This window comes from Prinia subflava, chromosome 3, assembly GCF_021018805.1.
Source record: "Prinia subflava isolate CZ2003 ecotype Zambia chromosome 3, Cam_Psub_1.2, whole genome shotgun sequence".
NCBI lineage: Eukaryota > Metazoa > Chordata > Aves > Passeriformes > Cisticolidae > Prinia > Prinia subflava.
In genome coordinates this window covers 2,234,532-2,258,735 of record NC_086249.1, presented here as the reverse complement: position 1 = coordinate 2,258,735, position 24,204 = coordinate 2,234,532, and the positions used below count along the sequence as shown (strand labels likewise).

Here is a 24,204-nt window from a genome sequence, read left to right as displayed (position 1 = left end):
TATTTTGAATCAGTCCCTGCAGTTGGAAGAAGATGTAAGCGACGGATCTGAATAGTAAAGGGACATGACCAGCAGATTTGTAAAAGAAGTCAATAGAATGCTGTCACCTCAAACCATTTTCCCAAAGAAGCTGTGACCTGCATGTATGCAGATCTAATAACAAAATCAGCCATTTCTACAATGAAAATATTTACCCCAGAAAGTTTCCCTCCTCTGGGGAAGTCTCATTTCAGTTCAGAAGCAGACAGAACAAAAATAATAGCTGTTTTGAGCTTCTAAAAGAAGTTTCCTGCAGATGTAGTGCTACATTACAACACCTCCGTCTGGCCTGGAATTTTTCCTTGAATAAATAGCACACCTGTAATAAACACTAATCACTCGCTTTTGGGATTTTTGGAAATTTAATAAAAATAAAAATATTTATATAAAAAATAGTAATACAAATACAATAATAAAGGTTAAACAATTTAGAGTAGGACAATTTATGAGACAATAATAGCAAAGAGTACAGACCGGGCTGGGTCTCCTCTCCCTAGACAAAAGTTAGCAGGAGAAGGACCCCGTTATAGTAGAATTCTTCTCTTAAGAGGAGTCATTTCATGATTATGCATATTTTATTTAAAACAAAACAAGTTATCTGGTCCTTGTCAAAAATCCTCTGCTAATCCCCCCAGGTGCCTTTTAGTCTGGATTCGATGTGAAGTGGTGGTCTCTGTTGATCAGGAAGACATAAATCTCTCTCTCTCTGGAAAATTTAGGGGTTTCTGTAATTGTTATCTCTGTGCGAAGAATTTCCTGGTTATCTTCTCTTTCTCTTGAGCTAAAAAGAATATCTCACACACATAGTTTTTATTTTTGATTACTACAGCTTAATGTTAATTACAAAACTACATTCACTGTATTATTAAAAAGTTAATACAGCATAACTTTTCAACCTAGCATAATTCATATAGTAAATATCTGCGTAGAGCCATATAATATGCATTTTTCACAACACCCATAAAAATTAGGGCTCGTATTACAGTGTGTCTGTCAAGTTTGGACACTTTCTACATGGAGTTCAGAACATTCTATGAAAAATCAGGCTGCCAAGAGAGATCTGTCTTCCTGCTTCAAAGGAAGAAGAACAATAAAAGCCCACTCTCTTTAGTGTCTTCTAGCCCCTGACAGAGAGTTATCAAAGAATTACACCAATACAATGACCTAACGACCTGACATTTTAGTTCCTGAGATTATTCACTGGGAGATCTTCGGAATTCCTGCAAGCTTTCGGCTGGCGTAACACTAACTAACAAGCACTCGAACAAAGTGCTCCGATGCAAAAGACAGAGTACTTTGGTGACGAGCTACGGAAAGACTTAAACACCCCTGCGTCCGCTGCCTCCACCCGTTGCTTCTTTTAGGGCTGTTTCGCCTCCCCTCCCTCCCCGGCCCCTCCCACCGGCGGCCGCTTCCATGGAGCGCAGGGACCGGCAGCGGGACGGACAAAAGCTCTGGCCCGTACGGGGATCGAACCCGCGACCTTGGCGTTATTAGCACCACGCTCTAACCAACTGAGCTAACCGGCCCGGCCGCTCCCCGCTTTCCGGGAAGCGGCTCCAGCCTGTGTGGGAGCGTAGCGGCGCTGCTGCCGCGGGCCCTGCGCCCCCTGCCTGGGGGCGGCTGCGCTCCCCGAGCCGCCTGTGCCCCTCACACACACCCTGCGCTCCCCGAGCCGCCTGTGCCCCTCACACACACCCTGCGCTCCCCGAGCCGCCTGTGCCCCTCACACACACACCCTGCGCTCCCCGAGCCGCCTGTGCCCCTCACACACACACCCTGCGCTGTTCCCGGGGCAGGGACACTTGCACCGCTTTCCTCAGCAGGGACAGGGAGGTGACAGCGCGCAGTGAGGCCACGCAGGCTCCGTCCTTGATTTTCCGGGCTCCCGGGCCGAGCCGCGGCCGCCTCCAGGCCGGCCCTCACGGCAGCGCTGCCCCGAGCAGGGCGCGCCCGCGGCCCTTCCCGGCCGGGTCATCCCACGGCGGGGCGAAACTCGGCACGGGCCGCGGCGGGATTGGGGATAAGAGCAGCCGCACGGGATGTCCTCTCATGAACACGGCAGGCTGGCCAACACCTCCTGAAATTCACCTGGCAGGAGAGCTGAATGAGACAGAGCCTGAAAGCACTTACCTCTCGTGAAGTAACATAGGGAAAATACTCACAATCCCCTTTTTAAGCCGTATTTTGTCTTACACAGCCAAAGGTTTCTGTTTTACCATGTTTATTTTCCTGGCTTAGACTGTTATAAAAAAATCAAGCTGGGATGGGACTGACTCAAGTGCACTGTATTTTCTAGTCCACACTCATCCTTGTTGTCAGTGCTCCCACTATCACTTCTTTTTGCCTCATTTACACCATCAGTTCCCCTTTATTGCTGTTAGCCCATCTGCTTGCCAGCACTTTCCTCCAACACCCATCAAATTCCCCAAACCTCATTTTGCCCAGCTTCTTCATAAAGTCCTTCATCCCTAGGAGCAAACTGATCAAATCAATTGCAAGCTCCAAAACTGTAATTTCTCCTTCCTCTCTTTTATTTGATGTCCATGAAGTAGCAACCAGCCAACTGCCAGGAAGCACATATGCTCTGGAATCTTGATAACCAGCTATATTTTCTGGGAAATGTCATCCTGTGTGAGGCTAAACTCACTCAAATATTTAAAAGCAAGGTCACGTCTGGAACTTTAGCACAAAGATGATACTTGAAAGGGCAGAAAGAAAATACAATCACAGAATTTCCTGAGCTGGAAGAGACCCACAAAGATCATTGAAGTCCAACCCCTGTTGGACATTTTCCCAAACAAACCACAGCATGGGTCTGCATAGGGAGTCTGGGTACTCTGCAGACCGATGGAGCAGGAATTGGCAGGTACAGGAACAGCAGACCTTTTTGTGTGTATCTGTCACATGGATTCTCAAATGGATTCTCGCTTTTGTTTTAGGTAAGAAACTGTTAGCTAATTATATTTTGGTTAGTTGCTCCACAGACAGAAAGATAGCAGGGGTGAGGATTAATTGTCTTTCTTGACTTTCTGACCAGAATATCAGTAAGAGTAGCTCAAGGCAGTAACATATTGCCTAATTCATAGCTGTGCACCCTTGTTTTTGAATCAAATCAGGTCCAATTACGCAATAAAAAAACCTCAATGCCCTTTGGCTGTTTCTTTCCTCTGCTTCCTAGTTAGGCTAAGCAGATTTGTCTTTTTCGACAAAGTTTAATCAGCAAGATGCCAAAAGCAAACCCCCTGTTGTTCCAAGCCCTCTTCTACACACAGAAATAACATCCTACCTTTTTAGGAGAGACTCAGTTGGGGCCTGCTGTACAAGCAACAGATTTTCTGTGATTAGACAGTGACAGATAACATAACAGTCCAGGAGATCAATGCTGCCTCCAAGAAAATAAAATTTTCTTATTGAACAGTAAACTCTGCTTTCTCTCCAGGGTGTGGGATCCATAGTCTCAAGCAAAGAAACAAACCAGCTTAGAATATGAAACAGTTATCAGGCTATATGCTGGGTATCTGTACTGTTATGGAATTTAGAGGTTGTACAAATGAAGTGTTTGCAAGTGTTTTCCAGCACCGTTGGTGTTAGAGAATTGTGCTTGCAAGTGCTTTATCAAACAGAATCTGAGCTGTAAGGGTTTTGCTAATGCAGAGCCTCAGCTGGACACCTCAACAACAAGATTTTTACAGCACATTTAGAAGATCTGTGATAATGTTCCCCTCATAACCGTTACAGAGAGCATTTTCAAAACTCCAAAGCATCTGTATTTAAAAAGGGCACAGACAGCAGGACACTGATGAACGAAGGTGGTCCAGGTGCTTGAGCTCTGTCTCAGCTCTCTTCAGTTGCCAGTTTCCTCTGTACCACAAGTGAGCCAGTACCACTGTCCCTGAGCTCTCCTGCTCCCTCCCATCCCTGGCACACAGCGGGCACTGGCAGCCAGCGGGGCCCTGCAGTGAGAGCAGCCCCAGCTCTGTGCTCCCAGCTGTCTGCCGGTACAGTACAGCCTGCACCGCCTGTAATTTTTGCTGGAATCCCAACAGCTCTGCCCCAGTCTGTTGTCTGCAGAGGAAAAGGATGCTTTCTTTAGACTCAGTGCAGTTCAAGATTGCAAACATGCTTCTGCCTCGGTGCCTAAGCAAATTATTTCTTTTCCTTCTCAGAGGCAACACATTGCCAAATAATATAAGCTTCACATCCCCACTGCGCTGCAGCCTGTGTTATGCATCACATGCTGCCTCTGACCCTGCCATCATGAACCCTGCCTGGAAATGAAAGCAAGGCCATGCTCTAGAAGATATTTAGAGAGAAAGTAAAACACAGCATGCTCATGAGCTTCTTTCTGCCTCTGTCCCTCCCCAGGCGCTTGTGCTGCAGGGCACATTAGGATCTTATTTCACACAAACCAGTAAGGCATCTTTCAATGTGATCTTTGGTCACTGCTCACTTCCCAACCCAAAATGGATCTGAACCAGCAATTTATCAACCAAGTGTAGCTTTAGGCATTCTGCAGCCATGTCCCATTTGTTCTAATCTGTCATCAATTCCGAATTGACAACTAGAGGAAAAAAAATCATTAGCTGCCCAAATAAAAGGTTAGAGGGAACTAATGTTATCAGTCTGAACACTATGTCAGGATTTATTAATAAACTTGTCATTGAAATTTCACTCATAAGTATGCTAATGTAAGTTATTTGCATATGTCTGTGCATCAAAACAGAATAAAGATCCGTATAATTTTATATTTAATAACATTATTACCACAATCGTAAAGTAAACATTTGGTGGCCATAAAGTGTGTGCTGAAGTTTTGAATTCTGTATTTATAGAATACTATATCTATAGAATTTTTAATAATAGCTACTGTGAGTATTTAATAAAACACTCAAGAGGACTGTTCTTATCCAGCCATTATCAGTATTTGGAACTAGAAATCTGCAGATTCAAAAATCATATCTAAAACGGGGCATTATATCCAGTAAAACCATCACAGTACAGCAATAGCAACAGTGTTATGCTTGCAACTGAAAACCCAGACTTGGTTTTAGCTTCTCTGTGTTGGCCAGCAATGAATGAAGAAAACTCCAGAGTCTCAGGAAGAAGATTCATTTCAGCCATGAATGAACTACCAGCTATGAGCATTGGTCTTGCAATGCCCGCACACCATCACTATGCTTATTTAAGGCCAAATTTACTACAAGGCATGGAATAGTTTGGGTTTGACAGGAACTTAAATATCGTGTAGTTCCAGCTCACTCTGCCATAGGCAGGGACATCTTCCACTACACCAGAGCCCCATCCACAGCTTGCCTGCATAGCCTGTTCCAGTGGGCCCCACCACCCTCACGGTGGCGAGTTTCTCCTGTAATTTGACGTAGGAGTAAGCTGTCCAAAGGACACCAGAAGTCCCACTTTTCTCAGATGACATGGCATACAGAAAACACCCACAGTCCAGTACATCCCCTTAGCAGACTACAACCCTAAAAGAGTGTTGCTGTGCACATGTGGCTGTCCCCTCCCAGCAGGCAGCACACCGGATTGAAACCCTGATACTATGGTTCCAGTGCCCAAGCTGCTGGTAGAAGACACAACTGTAAAGACATTTGCCTTCTTTACATGTGTCAGGGTTCCTGAATCTGGTTCATTCCCTTGGAAAATGTTTTGAGATGCCCCTGCAACTCTCGGCCTACAGCTAATGCCAGGCATCAGTTTACCATTTGACATACCACATTAAGCCTACAATAAGCATTACAGGGGGCACAAGGATGAGTTATTGTTAATACCATCTCATTATTAGTACTGAAATTATTGGCAGCTTCTCCATTTTTCACTAGAGCCTGTTTGCTTTGTTCCTGCTATTGATGGGCAGAATGGCTTAGACTACATAAGCTTTACATCCAGCTCAAGTGATACTTTCTTGCAGACAGAAATAAGACTTTGATTTTTCCCTTTGTTACTTAGAAAAAAATTGTAAGTTTGAAATACTTATTCTTTTACATTTACGATGTGAAGATGGAAGTTAATCATTGCTCCAGAGAAGTTAGAAACTTTGTTCTAGTATATCTATTTTATAAAAGGTCCATTTCCTGGTGGCTTTCATTTAAAAAACCCCAACACCTTAGAATGTTAAAAAGACAGAGTACCACTGGATTTCACTAAAATCTGCTTGCAGATGAGTATTCTTGACTTTTTAAGCAAGGACTGCAGAGACGCTTCACAATTTAGTTTTGTATGCTGAGGAAACTGGTCAGTGTATTTCTTTCAAACTTGAATATTCAGCGAAGTATGTATTACAAACTACTTATATTTTAATTAGAAACAGTCAGGAACATCCTGACCCAGTAACAGGGCATTTTTGCCTCCCTCCTAGCCCCCCGCAAAAAAGATAGATTCAGACTTACTTTCTGTGAAGTTGCTGAAATCACTTCCTTCTTCCTCTTTGGTTTTCACCCCTGCTCCAAGGTACAGAGCTTACATAGAAGAGCAGTACACCAGAAAATAGATTTTGCATTAAAACAAAATCTGCCTTCTATTCGAAGAGCTTTTACAAATGAAATATTTTTTTCCTAATATGCCAGGCCTCTGTACCTTTAGTCTGCATTGTGATACTAAGTGTCTTTATTATAATTCACAATATTTCCTTGTGAAAAGGCCAATTTGTGATCAGACAAGTGTCCATTAGCCTTCATTCAAAACCACTGCCACAGCGATAATTTTTTTATTAGACCTTTAAAACCTGCTGTTTCTGGCCCTCCTATTCCTTCAGTCCAAGCTGACATCCTCTCTTCTGTTCTGTAACACACCCAGCGGTCATTAAATTTCCATTTGAAAAGAATTAAAAAGGACTATAATTTTTATGCGATTAAATTGGACCAATTATTTCTTGAAGCCACAAGCGTATAATTTCCTATAAGCACTGAAGAAAAATCAATATCCCAAGTTCATAAATTATTTATTACTCCATCAGGCTGCCATTTGTTAACATAACAGAAGGACACCATTCTGGACCTGAACATGGACTGCAGCTTTCATTCATATAGATAAAAAGGATGCACAAAAAAACCTCAGTGAACTTAAAGAACAGTCCAAATACCAGAAGTACTCTCAGCTTCCTACGCCCATGTTCCATGGAGACAGCTATTTCTTCAATAAGAAATGCTGGGAAATAAAATACCTCTGTATTCATAGAATGTCACACATAATTCATGTCAGAGGTGACATTTAACTATTTTGGTGGGTTTCTTGCTAATTTTGAAATGAGTTCCATGTACAACATACAGTTAGTGCTCATGGAACCAAGTTTCTGAATGCTGGAAGCAGTGTACAGTGTAACTTCAAAGTGTTTAAAGAGAAATCCCATATTATTTCCATACTTTTTTATGTCGGTTTTCTTAATGCCGTGAAAGATGTAGCAGTATATACTGTTTATCTACAAGTTTTTTAGTTGGTTAGCTTTTTTTAAACCTAGGCTCCTCGTTGTAAGTTTTCTCAGCTTCTGTCACAGTCCACAGCATTGTCACTGCTCAACGCTCACGTGGCTCTTTTCATCCTTACACGTAACAGCAATGAGTTTTTGCAACCATCATATACATTAACATCTACTTCCATTAAAGCAGAGAAAAAAGCAGATGAAATATTCAGAAAAATCTGAGATTCATGCTAGGCAAATTCTACAGTTAACATCCTGATGTGATCAAACCATCACAGGTCTGAAAAAAAGCATTTGAGGCCAGTTAGAGAAGAACCACGCTGATACCCATCATCCCAGGAGCACAGGGGTGTCATTACCCCAACAGCAATACCTGTGTGAAAGCACAACTGGATCAAGATCCAGCAGGGTCAGCCCCCCTTTCTGTCCTCCTTGAACAATATAAACTGAACACATAGTTTATTCTGTAAACACCCTTGTGATGTGACCTTGGAACAGGAGTCTGCCTGTCTGAGAAGGTATGAAAGTTGTCATGTTGCGTCCCAAATAAAGGAGGCTTGGATCAGTGTTATTAGGTCCATCACTTGTTTGTCCTGTGAAAGCCTACTCTGACCAAAGTCAAAATCAATTTTGCTCACACATTGCTGCACCTATGTGTCTCTGGCTGGCTTCAGAGTTATAAACCAGCATGTCCAGAGGGGATACAATACTTTAAGTTAGAAGATTTTGTTTGAAATACTGCTTCTTGAAGTGAAAAATAATATTTTACATTAACCTAAATGCATACACCTCACTTCATCATCCCAAGCCTAGGAACACAAGTTGTGGAATATAGAATGACGTCATCTACTGAATTTCATGTTTGCTTGTCATCCATCAAAACTTTCTAGAACTAACAATTTAAAAGGACACATAATCTCAGAGAATTTTCACTTTTCTTCAAAAACCAGTCAATTAAAAAAATATGGAAAGTTCCATGTCCTCTCCATACTGTAAAGTTCTTCAGTTAACTGAAAGGGGAAGTTTAGCATATGAATCTAAAATCAAATATTGAAGAGATTCTCAGTGTACAGATTTTTTGCTTACCTGACAACCATATCTGTAAGTACTTTTTCTATTAATTCACTTTTGATCAAATTCAAAGCAGTTATCCCTGTTTCAGTAAAATTGACAAAGGAATAGAGATGCAAGCAAAAGAATCCAAGTTTCAACATACTTGAAAACTCTTCAGGAGGCACCTTAGTCCTGATCTTGGTAAAGGCAGGATCAGTGCTGTAAGACATTGGCAGGTCCAAACTCAAGATTTCATTAACAGGCAGAGAAAGGGAATGAGAAAGGACTTTGTTTTTTACAGAACAACTTCTACACCAAATTATACTGCTCTGATAAATTGAAACCAAAGTGGAACCAGTTACCTAGATGTTCTTTTCCCTAACAGCATGATATCAAGGTCCAAGATCATGAGAAATAGATGAATTTTAGGAGCACACTTCAGTTTCTGGACATAGGAAAGAATTTCTTAAAAATTCTTCAGTGCATAGAACAAAAGATTTATCTAGTACAAGCTCATAGCAGTGCATTTGTTTTTTCCGGGGCTAGCTCTTCATTTTTCTTGGCACTGGGAACAAAGTGGAATTTACCAGCCATGACCAACTAATTCAGAGGCACAAGTTTGAGCCGTGTCTGTACTGCCAAGCCATGTCAGCTCCCATTGTGGAGCAATACAGCACAGAGCAAGGCAGGAGCCTGAACCAGCTGTTACAGACACAATGGGCAGTGCAGCAAGGGAGCAGAGCTTTTCAGGGCACAGCTCTAGTAAATATCAGCATTGTCCAACTAGGAATATGTTTTGAGTTTTGTACATCAAGAAGTATGGGGCGACTTAGCGCAGACTGAAAGCTCAAGAAAGGATTTATGTACAAAGCCAGACCCTGTTGGACAGGATCAATTCAAACAGAGGAAAGAAAAAGAGCAAAAGCCTTTTAGGCAACACTTGAAGCAGGATGACCTTCTGGGACCCTGCTGATTATTTACATGATTTCTTGCCAAGAAACAAGTGCTGCACTGCTCTCCAGCCAGCATTAATGATCCCTGCACATTGGCAAATTTACTGCCAGCCCCAGGCTCAGCTGCTGAATATGGTGACAAACTACTTTGGAAAATCTGGTTTGTAACACATAAAAATTAAAAATAAAAAAATAAAAATTAAAAAAAAAAAAATCAGTCCTTTTCAAATTTGGAAGTTTGTTTTAACTTCATTTTGAAGATACAGAACTGCAAGTAGTCTGTTTTTTTTAAAAATAATCCTCAACTTTACCACTGGGCCTGCTGGCTTAGAGCTGGATATAAGCTAAAATCTCTTAACTATACCCTGATCCAACAAAGCGGGTCAGCACAAGTATAAAGCAATGACTGACACAAAACTTAATTATACCAATCATTCCAAGCAAAGAAGGAGCCTCCAGGGCTTAATCCAGATTAGAGTTTTTTGATTTTGTTTTTATTTCTGCACTCCTTACTCTCCGTCCAAAACTTTAGATTCTTGCATGGGTAAGTTGAGACTCAGTGCATCTTGACATGGATTTTTAGGAGTTTCATAAATAATTGATAAATAAAACAAGATTTCCCTTGGTCCTTACCCACGTTAATTTTCAGCCTGTCTTTATACTAGAGATGCTCATCTCCCTGATCATCTTTGTGGCCCTCCTCTGGACCTTTTCTAACAGGTTCTCTTCTTTCCAATGCTGGGAACACTAGAGCTGGATGGCTTGGCAACAACGTCAGCCTTCAGTACCCTGAAGGGATGTATGTCATTAGGTTCCGTAGACTTGTGGCTATTCAGCTTCATCAAATGGTCCCAAACTTGCTCTTCATTTATAGTGGGAGGGAGTTCATTCCTCTCACACCCACTCACCAGATCAGAGATTTGAGGAAAGTCTGACTTCCAGTGAAGACTGAGAAAAAGAACTTATTGAGTATCACAGGCTTTTACATATCAGTCTTAGCAGTTCACTCTTCTTGCTTACTGGGGAGGAGGAAAGAATAGGGAGGTACACTCCTTGGAATTTTTTCTGACCTATGTATTTACAGAATCCCTTTTTTGTTATTCTCCACATCCCTTGCCAAGTCCTGTTCCAGTTTTGTCTTTGCTTTCCTGATTCTATCCCTACAATTCCAACTATATCACTGTACTCTCCCTGTAGCCTGTTCCCTCTTCTGCTGGCTCTGCATTTCCTCCTTCCTGTTCAGTCTGAGAGTCAGATCATCAGACTCGCTCACTCATCTCAGTTTCCAGCCTGCTTTGTTTGATTTCCTACACTGGAATAGAGAACCCTTGACTCTCAGAAAAGTGGCTTTAACACATCAGCTCTGATCAGCCCCTCTGTGCTTAGGGACAGTTACCCAAGAGATCTTATTAACCTACTCCCTAAATAGCTGGAATTTCACCCTTTCAATGTTCAGGGTCTTGACTTTGCTCCCAGAGATCACAAACTCAATTAGGGCAAGGTTGTTACAGCCCAGTCTGTCACAAATCTTAACTTCTCTACTGAGCTCTTCCTCATTGGTAAGCACCAGATCCAGCAGATACTCATTTCTGGTTGTATTGTCCAATACCTGCACCAAGAAACTGTCCTCTACACATCGCAGGAGTCCCATGGACTGTTTGGAGGTAGCTGTACTGCTTTCCCAGGAGATGTCAGGATGGTTTAGTTGGCTCTCTCAGCCTTCAGGAGACCTGTTTTGGTATAGGCATCCACCCAGGGAGGCTGTGTCCCTTCTGGCTGGCTTTCAGCCTCAGTCAGGTGGTTCTGATGGGTAGACACCATTTTTGTTGCCAAAAATAGGCTGCTTCTTGTTGTCTCCTCAAGAGGATGGAGTGACCCCTCCCCAGAGCCCTTCCTCACTAGCAAACATGCAAACTGATGCAGCACATCCTGTTTGCCAGTCTCTGGTTGTCCTGTTCACTCCACTGACAGTAGTAAAGTAAAGTAATGAGCAGGAAGACAAAATTACTGAAGTTTACTGAATTGAAATTAAAGAGAGTGCAAATTATTTTGAAGCAAAAAGATGGGTGCGAGCTGGACACCTGCTGCTTTTTTCTTCCAGCAGAAATTAATGAAATGTGGAATCAGACAGGGATAAGATAAAATTAAACTCCCTTTCCTCCAAATAACAGTAACTAGTCTCTTTCTTTATGCTGCAGACATGTTATTTGGGTGGTGTTTTTTATTTCAAAAGATTTAAGTGATTTGAGGAAGAGAGGTAATTTTAAGGCTACACATTAACTAGCAGGATCCTGCAGGGACAACATTAAAATTTATTCTGAAAGTGTTTACCCCCCTATTGCCTACATTTTAGCCAAATTCTATCCATGAGCTGAGTTTTAATACAATGTAAAAAAAACAACCAAAAAAACCCCAAGACTGCTTATTAACAATAATTCATGCACTACAACTCAGTTATTTGCTATTCACATTTATGTTCATGCCAAGCATCCTGGGTAGTGGCTGAAAACTTCAAATCTTACAAGTTTTAATAGAACTCTATTCAAAATATTTTTTTCCCAGCTGGGAATGGAAATACAAACAGGGAAAGCAATATTTAAACCATAGTCCACTGCTTGGATGACCCAAGCAAACTGCATCATGAAGAGGTAAGCCTTACTGCATGTGGTAAGGAGTTCAGTTAAATTTATCCAAATCAAAGGCACCAAAAAGTGACCATCAACATATCCCAGCCACAGTGAGAAACCAACACCTGAAGACCTTATGCAAACCAATCAAATCTGGTGTTTACCTTAGTGTTTACAAAAATTAGAAACACACACGTGCAATCCAGTCTCACTGAAAAAAAACTTGCAAAAATATAATTAAATCACAAAAGAACACCTCCAGAGCAGGCCTCCTGTAGGGTTTGACTTCAACAGGGACAACTGGGAGACACTAGCAGAAGTGGCACCTTTATCCAATCTAACACACTAAAGTTGATGCAGTCATACAGATTTTGGTATCCTCGGTGCTCATATTTAGTCAAAGCTTGTTCCCACATCAATTGACTCATCTCAAGAGTTTCTTCCACAGGGAGAGAATTTGGGGCTGAACTAATCACTCCTGATGACACAGGCTTACACAAAAAAATTGAGTCAAACTTACTAAAAATGAAAGCTAATACAGTAGGAGAATAAGGCTACGCTGCAGTGAATCCACTATCAGTTTCCTGAATTATGTTACTTTAGTAATTCACTGTGCCTCACTCCATCTCCAAGAACGTGAGAATACTGGTACAAATACTGGAAGCTACTCAGATATCACAAGGGGTCAGACACCTACAAAGCTCAAAACAGCATTTGAGATAAGTATCGAAAGGTTTTGAAGCAGCAAGGTCGACTACATAATTTCCATCTAAACCCACACTAGAAACACCTTGTTCCTAGAAATACGTGGCCAAAACCACTTGAAGTGAAACTTGTGTCTGCTGGAATACTTCTCACTGTTTCTCTGGTTGCCTTTCCTTTTAGAGACATGGGGTCATCTTTAAAAACCTTTAGAAAACAAAAAAAACCAACACACCCACTTTTTCAAGTTTATAAAAACAAAAATTCTCAAAAATTATAACTCAGTGGCTGACAACTAAAGGCTCTGACAAGAACATTATTTTAAACAAGTAGGACTGGTAGCTTTTAAAAACTAGTGTTATCACAGCAACATTGGAGCACAAAAAGAGACATGTTCTGACATTCACAGCAATATACAGGAAGTAGAGGGTCTAGAAAAAATAAGGAAGGGGGAAAAAAAAAAATCAAACAGTTGAAATTGAAATCCACTAACAACAGGAAATGTGGATGAAACCACGAGATCAGTGAAGTGAGAATTGCCAAGCAATTCCTCTCAGGGAATCAAGTGACTGATTGATCACAGGTATTTTAATCTACTCTATTTTAGTTACAATTCAGTCAAATGTATGATTCAAAGCAGGAAAAGCAAGCATCTTGAAAGAAGCAATCTATATGAGCATAATAGATGAGGATAATTTTTATAAAAAATAAATCAAGGTAGAGGTGCCTGTGGGCTTGATTTAATTGCAGAGGGAGAAAAGTGACCATTTTCTGGAAGAGAACTTTGATGTGCTTGCAGGAGAACTCATGTTTTTAAAATTATCACGTGCATCATGAAAAGGGCAACAGCTGCACAGCACTAACTTGACATGCAAATTCCTGCCTTTATTCAGTCCACGTATGCACATGCTGATAAGAGATTTAAGCAGAAAAATATTCCTTTTGCGTCATCATATGTAGAAGGGATATAGTTGTTTGCTCTGAAAGAAGCTGCTTAATACCAAGAAAAATGTGCTATTTCACAAGCAAGCATGAAAACATTTAGATTTTCGTTGCTGTTTTATCCTTATGAAAAGAAATACACTGATGGGTATGAGCTGACCATAAGCTAACTGACAGGTTGAGAGCAAAATTTGTGAAAAACCATAATATACACAAATGCAGGAAGGAGCAGGTAGTTTAAATATTTCATTGTAAAGAGAGAAATCCAGCAAAATTATTTTCCCCACAGAAATAAGATTAATTTGGTTAAATGTGGCTCATGACACATCAGCTGCACATTTGCCTATCCACCTTTGGCACGTAAAACTGGCTATGCCAACAACAGAAGATGCTCACATCCCTCTGGGTAGATTTGTCCTGGTAGGTTGTTACAGGCTCTGTTTTTCCTCATTGACTGTTTTCCCTGTGCTGTAGCTACAAACGATCACTTCTTGTTCAGGGTGATATGGAAAGTGGGGATCATGAACTAAGGCACATCCTTGATGGGTCTCCCCCAAACTGGTACCAGGACCAAGACTGAAAAGGCTCTGGTTACAAAACAAAAATCCAGATTTTTTCTGAAGTAACTGATAATCCTGTCCCTCTCTGCATCCTACTAGTCAAGTCCCTGGCAAAAACTCTGTCACCAGCTTTCTTCCTTCATTCTGATTCTGCTCTCTTTTCTCCCACATTTTCCTAAGTCCTCACATTCACAACTCTTATTGCGATTTCTTCTTCTGTAAAACTTTTTCCGACCATGATAGCCCCCCATGCAGCAGTAAATGTATCAATATTTAAGATCTGAGACGTCTGGCTGCAAAATTTAACTAAAAGATGTGATTTTTTTCCAATCCCTCACTGGTGAGTTGAAATAATACTGGGTGTGCAGCTCCTGCAGGCTCCACCAAGAGCCACCTATTCATAATGTCACCTTATTGTTTGATTCCTTATTAGAACTTGGCAGCTAGCAAGCTACTTAAGGAAGCCATCCCTACCAGAGATGGATACCTGGCTTTGTTAATAGTGAAATGATTGTTTTTTCATCAGCTCTTCCTTTTTTTCCTGGATGAGCACATAGATTGGTTCTCTGCAATCACTTAAAACAGGGGAGGTGTTTTAGTCAGGGGAGATAAGGGGACACTGTTCTCACTACAATCTGCACTTGCAGTACTGGAGAAATGAAATTCCCAGGTACCAACACCCCTAAAGCATCCTCCTTCTGAAATTCTGGTAAATCCCAGCCACAATATTCTGTGCCCTCAATTACCAAATCATGTCTTAGGAAAACTGATCATCAGAAGGACAGTCCCAAGCAATCCTCCCATCTAGGGGACTGAGAAAGCATGAAAGTTTAAATTAAAAAGTTTTCTTAAATAAAGTTAAATGTGGCTCCAAAAGCTTTTCTCATATTAAATGCATGAATTACCATGACATGCCATCATTCTGAATGATGATAAGAAGAAGGAGAATTTTTAATGAGAAAATGGCAGGATTTCACAAAAATGTAAAGCCATATGTCTGCGCGAAGGAAAACCCGTAAGTAGTGAGTATCACAAACACACAGCTGAAGGGAAGATATCTGCTGGAGGAGGCATTTCTGCTTTTAAATCAACAGGTTGATGATATATCTATTAACCCACGGATTCTCCAAGCAGAGTTGAGTCTGACTTGCAAAAGTGTGAGGCATGCATGTGTAGGGATGAGCTAAGAGGGTGAATGCAATATCAGTGTAAAAGAACTGCTGATAGCTCCTGACAGCAGCATTTAACGGGTCAAACACTGAGACAGGGAACACAGAGGCCAAGAGGAGGAAACTGAACTACTTTGCTGCTAAATAGAGATATCCCCAAATAATACTCTGATCCTATATGAACAAAGATTCTGATTTTAGTATTCCAGGTCCATCTGGGCTCCTAAGCCAGATCTTAATCAGCTGAACAGACTTTTTAAGAAGTACACCATGAAGTCACACTGCAACATGCTCAAAGACTGAGGTGCACAAAAGCAAAACAGGCAATTGCATGAACTGCAAAACCAGCGTTACGATTACCAGCAGTTGACATAGAAGATGTATCTGGCAAACCTAAACCAGACATTGCCTGGATAGACAAGTAAGAATAAATAAAAAACAAGACTGCATGCATACACAAAACTTTCTTACTACTTATCCCCTTAACTTTTATAATCAATCACTTTTCTGGCCCAGTACATAAACTTGCACCTGAATACCAGAGACTGCTTGGGCGACTGCAGGAGGGAAAAGGTTATTGCCAACACCACAGCTACCACTTCTTCACTTCTGTGACTCATCCCTTCTTTTTAACAGCACCTGCAGTGCTGCACACTAGGATGCACAGTTATTACAAATTTATTCCTCAAACAAAAATCAAAGGTCTAAGCAGAGCCCACTACTGCCAGTACAATATCAGTGAACTCTAATCAGTTGTTTATCAAGGCCTGATTTTCTTCAAAATTTATTCTACAGGATTTTGGATTTTGTGAAAAAGTTAAATCAATGTAATTTAAAAAAGGAAGGAAGAACCATTTAAAGAGACTAAAAAGACAAAGGAAGTCATAGATATACACCCATTTCCTAAATTAAATTTAGCAGCTTTAAAAGATCCTCAATACACAGCCCTGCAGAAGGAAGGCCTTCATCTATAAAAGATGCAGAGAATACATATTAGAAGTGCATTCTGAGCTGTATGAATAAGCCATAAATAATGTAAGTCATTGAATGCCTCCCCACCTCCTGCCAGAAAGGAGCAGGAACAGCTCATGATTTTCAGATAAAGTTTGTTATTCAGAAATTATCTATGAAATCATCTCCATGAATTGCTATTTGCTTATACCTTCTGCCTGAATAGATAGTTGCTTTTATTAGCTGTTGAAAATTCCAGCTGGTTTGATTGGCATGCAGCTCACATAGCACATCTCTCCTCCCTGAGCATGGGCACTTACTGAGAACTCACAAAACCACCTGTTTTAATCTGAACCCTGATTCAATTTCTTGTTTTCTGTGAGCCTGGTAGAACGTTCCCTTGCAAGCAGCAAGCATTCAGAGCACTGGTAGAAGCTGTGCAGCCACGTGGACAGAGCTCCAAAGACCTGGGCAATAGATCTGCATCAGGGGATTGCCTCTCACTGCTCAAGTGCCACTTGCATCAGAGCTGCTGTCTTTAAGAGCCACTAGGAGCAGGTGACAGTGTCCTGTAGAGGAGCCAGATATTATTAAACTCATGAAATAATTACAAAACTGGAAGCATTTATGGAACTTCTGTGCCATATTTAACCCAGATCTTCAATACAGATCCTCTGTCCACCTCCTGAAATGCTTCTGTCCTTGCATGAATAACACAGACATAGCTCAAAGACTAACATAAAACCTGCATAGAGAGTTGGACAGCCCGGAGGATGACTGTTTCCAACACAGCCATGCAACAGCCTGCTCTTTGCACAAGTGTGTTTTTTTCTCATGGTTTGAATTTTTTAAATTTCTACCATTTTTAGTCAGTTACTTACTTTGCTCATTTACACTAAAAGCATTTGTCAAACATATGGTCTTGAATTTCTTCAAGGTTTACTTCCAGATGTGATGTCTTAGTCTGCTGTCAGTAATCTCCAAAGGAAGCCTTTGAAATTGGCTCTCCTTCAGGATCCTAGTTTAGAAGAGCCCTTGATTTCTGTTTTAAAAACTTGAGAGACAAGGTAGACATTTGGTAGTTGGCTTTGCGATGTTTTTTGCCTTGTTTAGGAAATACTCCCCCTTATGACAGACTTTGTTAGACTCTTAGAACACAAAGAGAACTACTGAGCTGAAATATGGTGTTTAGGGTAACTTGTGTTCAAATCAGTCACTCTTGCAACAAGAATCCCACAAGGCTACCCCTAGAATAAGCAAAAAACTGAGGAAACAGTTCTATCGTAAAAACATCATTTTGTTAAAAGCCAAAACATTTCAAAGGAAAGTATTTTATATGGGTAAAGTGGAAATCTGACAGCATTAAAATACTTTGGGTTTACTTTTATGTGAAAAAAGTATTGTAAATTTCACTACTTTTTTTCAACAGTTTGAGGTATGAACAAAAAAATTAACAGAATAAACCAGTAAAAAAAAACCTCTTTACTTCATTTCAGCTCCAAAAGAAATGCTTTTATGATCTCAGATAAGTTTGGAAGAATGATTTTTTTTATATGTTTCAAAACTTGAGTTGGCTTTCCAACAAAACAAACTCAAAAAGCTACAAATTCCTGACTGGTCTTGGGTCCAACAATCAATCTAGATGACAAGCCTGCTAAAAGCATCAGTACACTGCTATTTTTTTGCTATCCCCCTACCCACAAAGGGCCAACAAAAATGCACAGCAAAGTGATAGACAAACCAAGAGAGAAGCCTGGATTCCAATATTTAGCTGTAGACAACAAACACTTTGCATCTTGGTTCCAAACAGGCTTGACCACGAAGCCTGAACATCAGACTCATCCCCATTAAAGTGTCATAGCAATTTTGGGATGAATGTGAAGCAGCTAAGCCATCCAAGACCAAATTTTAAAGGTCAAATGCTTGTTGTAGAAATATCATGCTTGTCAGCAGCCTTGGCTGATGCAAGAGATTGCACTAGCACAGAATTTTGACTACTACTCATCACTGTAGTACTCATTCTTCAGAACAAGTCCCTGAAGAACAGTGCTAAGGTAAACGAATAGGACAATGTGAAATAAATATGGTTAAAATATGAAGTTGTACTCCTGCCAAAGCAATTCACAGGCACTCAAGCAAAACAGTCACATTACTCTTAGCACGGGAAGGATTTCTACACACTGCTAGGGAACATGCCGAGGATTATTCTCAATCAGCAACACTTAATGGAAAAAGCAATGGTCAAAACTATCGTCTTTGATGCAAATGACCTTTGAATCACAGTGAAAAGCAGTATACATAATAACAGCATGTTGCCAGAAGCTTCCAGCTGCAGGTATCCAAATGGGTTTTTTTTTTCAAAGGGTAGTTATTTCAAGCAACTCAGTACCTGTTTTCCCAAAGAAAAAGGCACAGTAATGTAGAGGAGCTAAGTGATTTGCTCAAGAATGTTCAAGATCAGGCAAGAATGGCATAGTGGCAGCCCTGTGGGCAGACGCCTGCTTTCCCAGTTTCCAATGCCCCAGGCCAGCAGTGTCTCTGCTGCAGCAACATCTGGCAAGCCTTCCATTAAGGGCTGCCTGTCTGACAGGTTCTCTACCACAGAAAACACATTAACCAAGACGTAATGCATCCTCCAGCAAACACATCCACGCAACAATGAGAGAGCGAAACAGCAGCATCCACATGAAGCAAGACCTCACTGAAGTGAGTGATGCCAATATGCCATTTTTTCTTAAAGCCTAGCTACATCTTTAAAATATTTGGAAGTGTAAATACTGCCTTTGCATTTTACGACACAATAAAAAGTGCTTTAATACAGCAATAAAAACTCCAATATGCCTTGACAAAGTTATTTTAAACACAGGTCTAAAGCCCGTAGCTACTAAGTTGTAGACAGATTTAATTTCAGAAAGGCCTTGACACAACACTGTTTTAAATGAAAGTAAAATATTCTGCATATCCAGACTTACTAAATAAATCTCAAGGTTTTTATGGCACTAATTAATGAGTATGAGCACACTGGGACTGCTGAGTAATTTGCACTAAGGCTATATATTGTAGATGCAAAAGCAGAAAGTGACAGATGCCTAAGTACTGAAAACGGGGTTTAGGACCCTCTGAAATAAAATAGCTGCAAATGAGGAATTCTTGTGGTTCAGGAGTGAATATTTACTACAGTGACCTAGGGCACAAGCGAGATCAAAGAATTAAAAGCAGCATGAGCTGCATTCTGCCCTTCAAAACATCACACAACCGAAACAATGAATAATTAGAGTTAACTGTGCTTGTTTGTAGCAATCAGTGATCCATCACATGTAACACTCAGCGAGGCACATGAACAGCTTCACACCCACTGTGAGGAATGGGATGTGACCTGTGATATTTCCCAGCCATTGGGGTGGGAGACCAATAACCAGGGATCCATGCCCTTGCCAACCCAAGCTCATAGCACCAATTACCCCCTCAAGGCAGCACTAATTACTACCCCAGGCAGCCAGGGGACCCAGCTGTTCCCCACAGGCATCAGGGCCAGCCTCAAGGCTAGGAGCTGCCAGCACCCGTGCTGTAGTAGCAGCCAGTCATGGCCAGACACCCCCACCTTGGCCAAGCAGGACAGGCAAGCATCTCTAGCACATCTGTCCACACAGACTCCAGTGTGGGTGGTGACACCTTTGGCTTTAAAAAACGTCGAGCTCGGTGTTAGGATGGAAAGCGTTTCTCCCCAGGCTGCCCAATCAAGTGCTCAGAGGCTGAATCAGCAATTTTTTAGTTTATCTTTAACACACAATTAAGCCAAACTTTTGCATTTCAATCGACATAAGAAAGGCACTGCTCTCACACACAGCACAGTTAAAAAGTGTAAAGAGACAGTGGTCTCTGGCTGGGTGACAAACTCTTTATCAGTCCCTTTATCGGGCACCAACAGCCCCAGAGCCACCTTCTGTGCCTGACCTTCCCACAGAGATCCCTTCATCGCCTTGGAGCAGCAGCTCCTGCTGCTGCAGGTCATGGAACAAGGAAAAGGCAGCTTTTGTCTGAGCAATCACCATCAATTCCAGACCTGTTAAACTTCCAGGGTAACGAGCTGCAGCGGATGTTTAAACATACAGAGTGCAGACCAGGACAGCATAAGTTTGTCTTTAGAAAGATGGTTCAATTTGACTTTGAAAAAAAAAAAAATCACAGTGAACAGAAGTTAAAGCACAGAAAAAACAAGTTCTACAGCATGCATCATTTGCATATGAATTGTGTTTATCTATTATTTTTCTTTTGATGTGGAAAAGTCTATTAAAAGAGGTTTATCTCATCTTAATCAGAATTATTTTGCTGTTTCTGCCAGAGCGTTCTTGTACCAATTGCTCCTGCCCTCACCTGGCATCGAATATTTTTCCCTTACCAAGATTAGTCAGCATGTTCTAGGGAATCAAGGTGGTATTACAGCAAGATAAAAATTAAAATACACAGCATTCTCAAATCACTTGCAAAACAGTTGGCAGAAACAAGACTCAGTCTTCTGGTTTAGACACTGCAGAGCCCTCTTCTTTTTAATTAACAAAGGTTAGGGGAATGATTTAGGTGAGAAATTCAGAAGAATTATGAACCTTCCCAAACCTTTGTTCAAAATAAGAGCTGAAATTTCTTGGGACTCATAAAAAGGTAACTTTAGTCACACATGCTCTTGTTGCACGCATACACACACAAGTGCACACCTCGAGCTCTCCGTTCTCTCCTACCCTTCCCACATTTAATAAGCAGTAAAAGTGTCAGAATAATCTCAAAGAATAATGCCTGTGTCAATAGAAAATTTTCCACCCCACACTGCCTGCAGACACACCATGTTCTTTTTCAGGGAAGGAATTCTGAGAACAGCTTGACTGTTAAAAAAAAGAAAAAATGGGAGTGATGAAAATAATAAAGAATAAAACTTTGTTTTTGTTAACCAAAAAGCATTTTGATGAATGCCATTTTGTGCTTGACTTTTTAAAATGTCATTCAGCTTGCAGAAAGACTTAGGAGAAGCTTTTTATAAAAAAACCCCGAGTGCTTTTTGCCACTCTACAAAAGCACCTCCAACCACAAGATTTTTTAACACTTGCATGTGAAAGAACATCTATTTTGAAAACACCGCCCAGAATTTAGTTTATTTGCTTTGCCTCAGCATTATCAGTGGCCCAGAGGAGCATGAGGGGAGCTGCAGTCCTGTCCTCTGGCTGGCAGACCCTGAGCACCATGCCAGTGCCATGGTGATACACCAGATGTGTGCAGGGGAGTGTGGTCCTGCCGTCAAGATCCCCATAAATGTGCCTGCAGCAAAACCCCAGCCTAACATATATTAGGAGCTTATCTACCCATGGCATGCTCAGGAGAGTCAAAGCAAATCAGCTGAAGACACAGAGGTAAAGCCAGGAACTTAGAGTATTATTAGATGAAAGTTACTTTTAAGAGGGAATACCAAGAGGCTACTTTAAACCTGTTTTAAGGCAATATAACCTAATTTCAGAAGTCAATTGATTTACCTTCTCTTTTCAAAGTACACATGTGAATAAGAGGAAGACAGAAGAAAAAAAGAAAGCAGAAAAGGTAGTAAATGTCAGCCTTCAGAGAACCAGTATCATCCAAATAATTGTAATGACTCACATTTAAATTCCTTTTAAAAAACCACACTACAATAAAGGCATTGAAAACCTTTCTTGCAGTTAAGGAGTCACTGGGACTGGGGGTTTTATCTTGAGGCAGCACAGCTGCATTCCCAACACCAGAACCAAAAGATTTACACTTGGGAAGCAGTTGCACACAGAAACCCTTAGGCCATTCAAGAATGCTCTCTGTTCTAGCACCTCAGTTGTTATGATTCTGCATCTGTGTTTCTCTCTTCCCAAAATCAGGTTTATAAAAATATGATCCCACTGCAATTCACCACCAATAACTGCTGTAGTTCTCAGCACAACATCAGCCGCTGCCTTTTTGATCTGGGACAGCAGAAGCATGAATTAGTGACCCACCAACCTTCACAAGGAAAAGTGTCATTTAGTTTTAAAACAAAACACAAACAAACAAATTATAAGTCCTGAACTCTGATCCCAGCTGCTTTATTTTATTCTTTCATCTCTTGATGCTTAGCTTCTTCACCCTACACATGCAGAAAAAAAAAGTCTCAAGAAATTTTTGCAGTGCAGAAATCTAGGTCATTTAACCTTTTGGGGTTTTGCAGCATTACTTAACTGCTTCTGAGCCAAAAGTTAATCCTTATGAATCTTCTTGAAACCTGCTAGAGTCTATACTTCATGGCAAAAGCATTCTGCAGATACCAGTATTTAAACTCCAAGTTTTTCTTCTCTGGAGATTTTATAGATTTTAAATGAAATTATCTAAGTTTTGTTCAAAGTATTCTGATATCAGTTTCAAGGCACAATCCATTAGAACAAAAATTTCAGCCTACATAGTACAAAGGCTGGCTTCTCCACAAGAGCATACGTGATTCAATTTTGGTCGACTAACTTGACATTCATACTCCACATTGTGCAGAATAGGACAGCCAGTATTCGATAAGACACTGACACTGTACATAAATTTAAGATTATCCATCAGTTGCAGTTCCTTACTGAACTGGTCTCCCATATGTGATTCTTTTAAGGCCATAAATATTTCAGAGAGATAAAAAAAGACTTTAAAGAACCCTCCTATCCCCCAAACAAAGCATGAGGTGTAAAACATGGAAAGTGTGCAAAAATAATCCTAGCCTGACATTTTGGCCACAGGTAGTTCTCACTTTTAAAAAATTTAATAAACTTGGAAAAGGTTTTTTATTTTATATTTATCTGCATAAAAGCATTGGGACAAATATGTTTATTATTGAACAGATTAAAAATACAATTAACTGATGAATCAATTTAAATAGCATTTTAATTTGCATTTATAATCCAAGGCTTACCTTTTTCCACCTCCCTCCCAAAAGGCTATACATTCTTTACTTGCTCATCTGCAGGAATTTACAGGTGTTAAATTAGCCATGGTAAGCCTTACCTTTTGTTCCCTGATTGCTATCAAAACATATTGAGAATTACAATAGAAACATATTGAGAATTACAGAGAAAAAGTTAATTAAAAGTTTGAATAGAAGCTCCAGAAAGTTCAAACAAAAGATTTTTCCCTAGTTCATAGCAAGATCTGTCTTCATGCATAATTACACATAAATCAGACTGTAACTTTCTATGCATTTCTTCAATTAAAAAAGTAAACCTTTTCCCTTAAATTTATCTAAAAGTTTATAAATATCCAGGGCTCCCATTGCAGTCAATACCTTGTGGATGTGATGTTAAAGTGATAAGACAGGCAGAAAAATACCAAAAAGTTCCAGTGATTTGTATTACTGGGGCAGTGTGCCAGGTTCCCCATCTAAATCTATCCTATAAATAGAAGTATTCTAATGTAAAAAAGTTTCCCAAGTATCCGCTCTAGTTTAAAGACAAGTTCCTTCAATGTCAGCTTTCCACAAATATAAATGATTGAGTTTAGCTCATAAATGTCATCTGAAAGTAAATTTTAAGATTGCTGCTTCCAATATTCATACCAAAATAGCAAGTTTTATGTTAAAGGCCACTGTCTGCCTTAGAGATAGAACCTCCGTGCTCCACATTTCTTACTACAGCCTTGGCACACGAGTACTTAAATTAACTAGGCAAGGATCAAATTACACCCTTTGCGGAAAGGATGGTGCACATGGATTTACTGGGTTGTTTTTTGTTTGGTTTTGTTCGTTGGGTTTTTTTA

At 40.5% G+C, this 24,204-nt stretch overlaps 1 non-coding gene across 1 annotated transcript; it reads right to left on the bottom strand.

The window, feature by feature from the left end:
• Nucleotides 1-1,494: 1,494 nt before the first annotated feature.
• TRNAI-AAU (transfer RNA isoleucine (anticodon AAU)) lies at nucleotides 1,495-1,568 on the bottom strand. The gene has a single exon. It is a non-coding gene; the product is annotated as a tRNA-Ile (tRNA).
• Nucleotides 1,569-24,204: the final 22,636 nt, after the last annotated feature.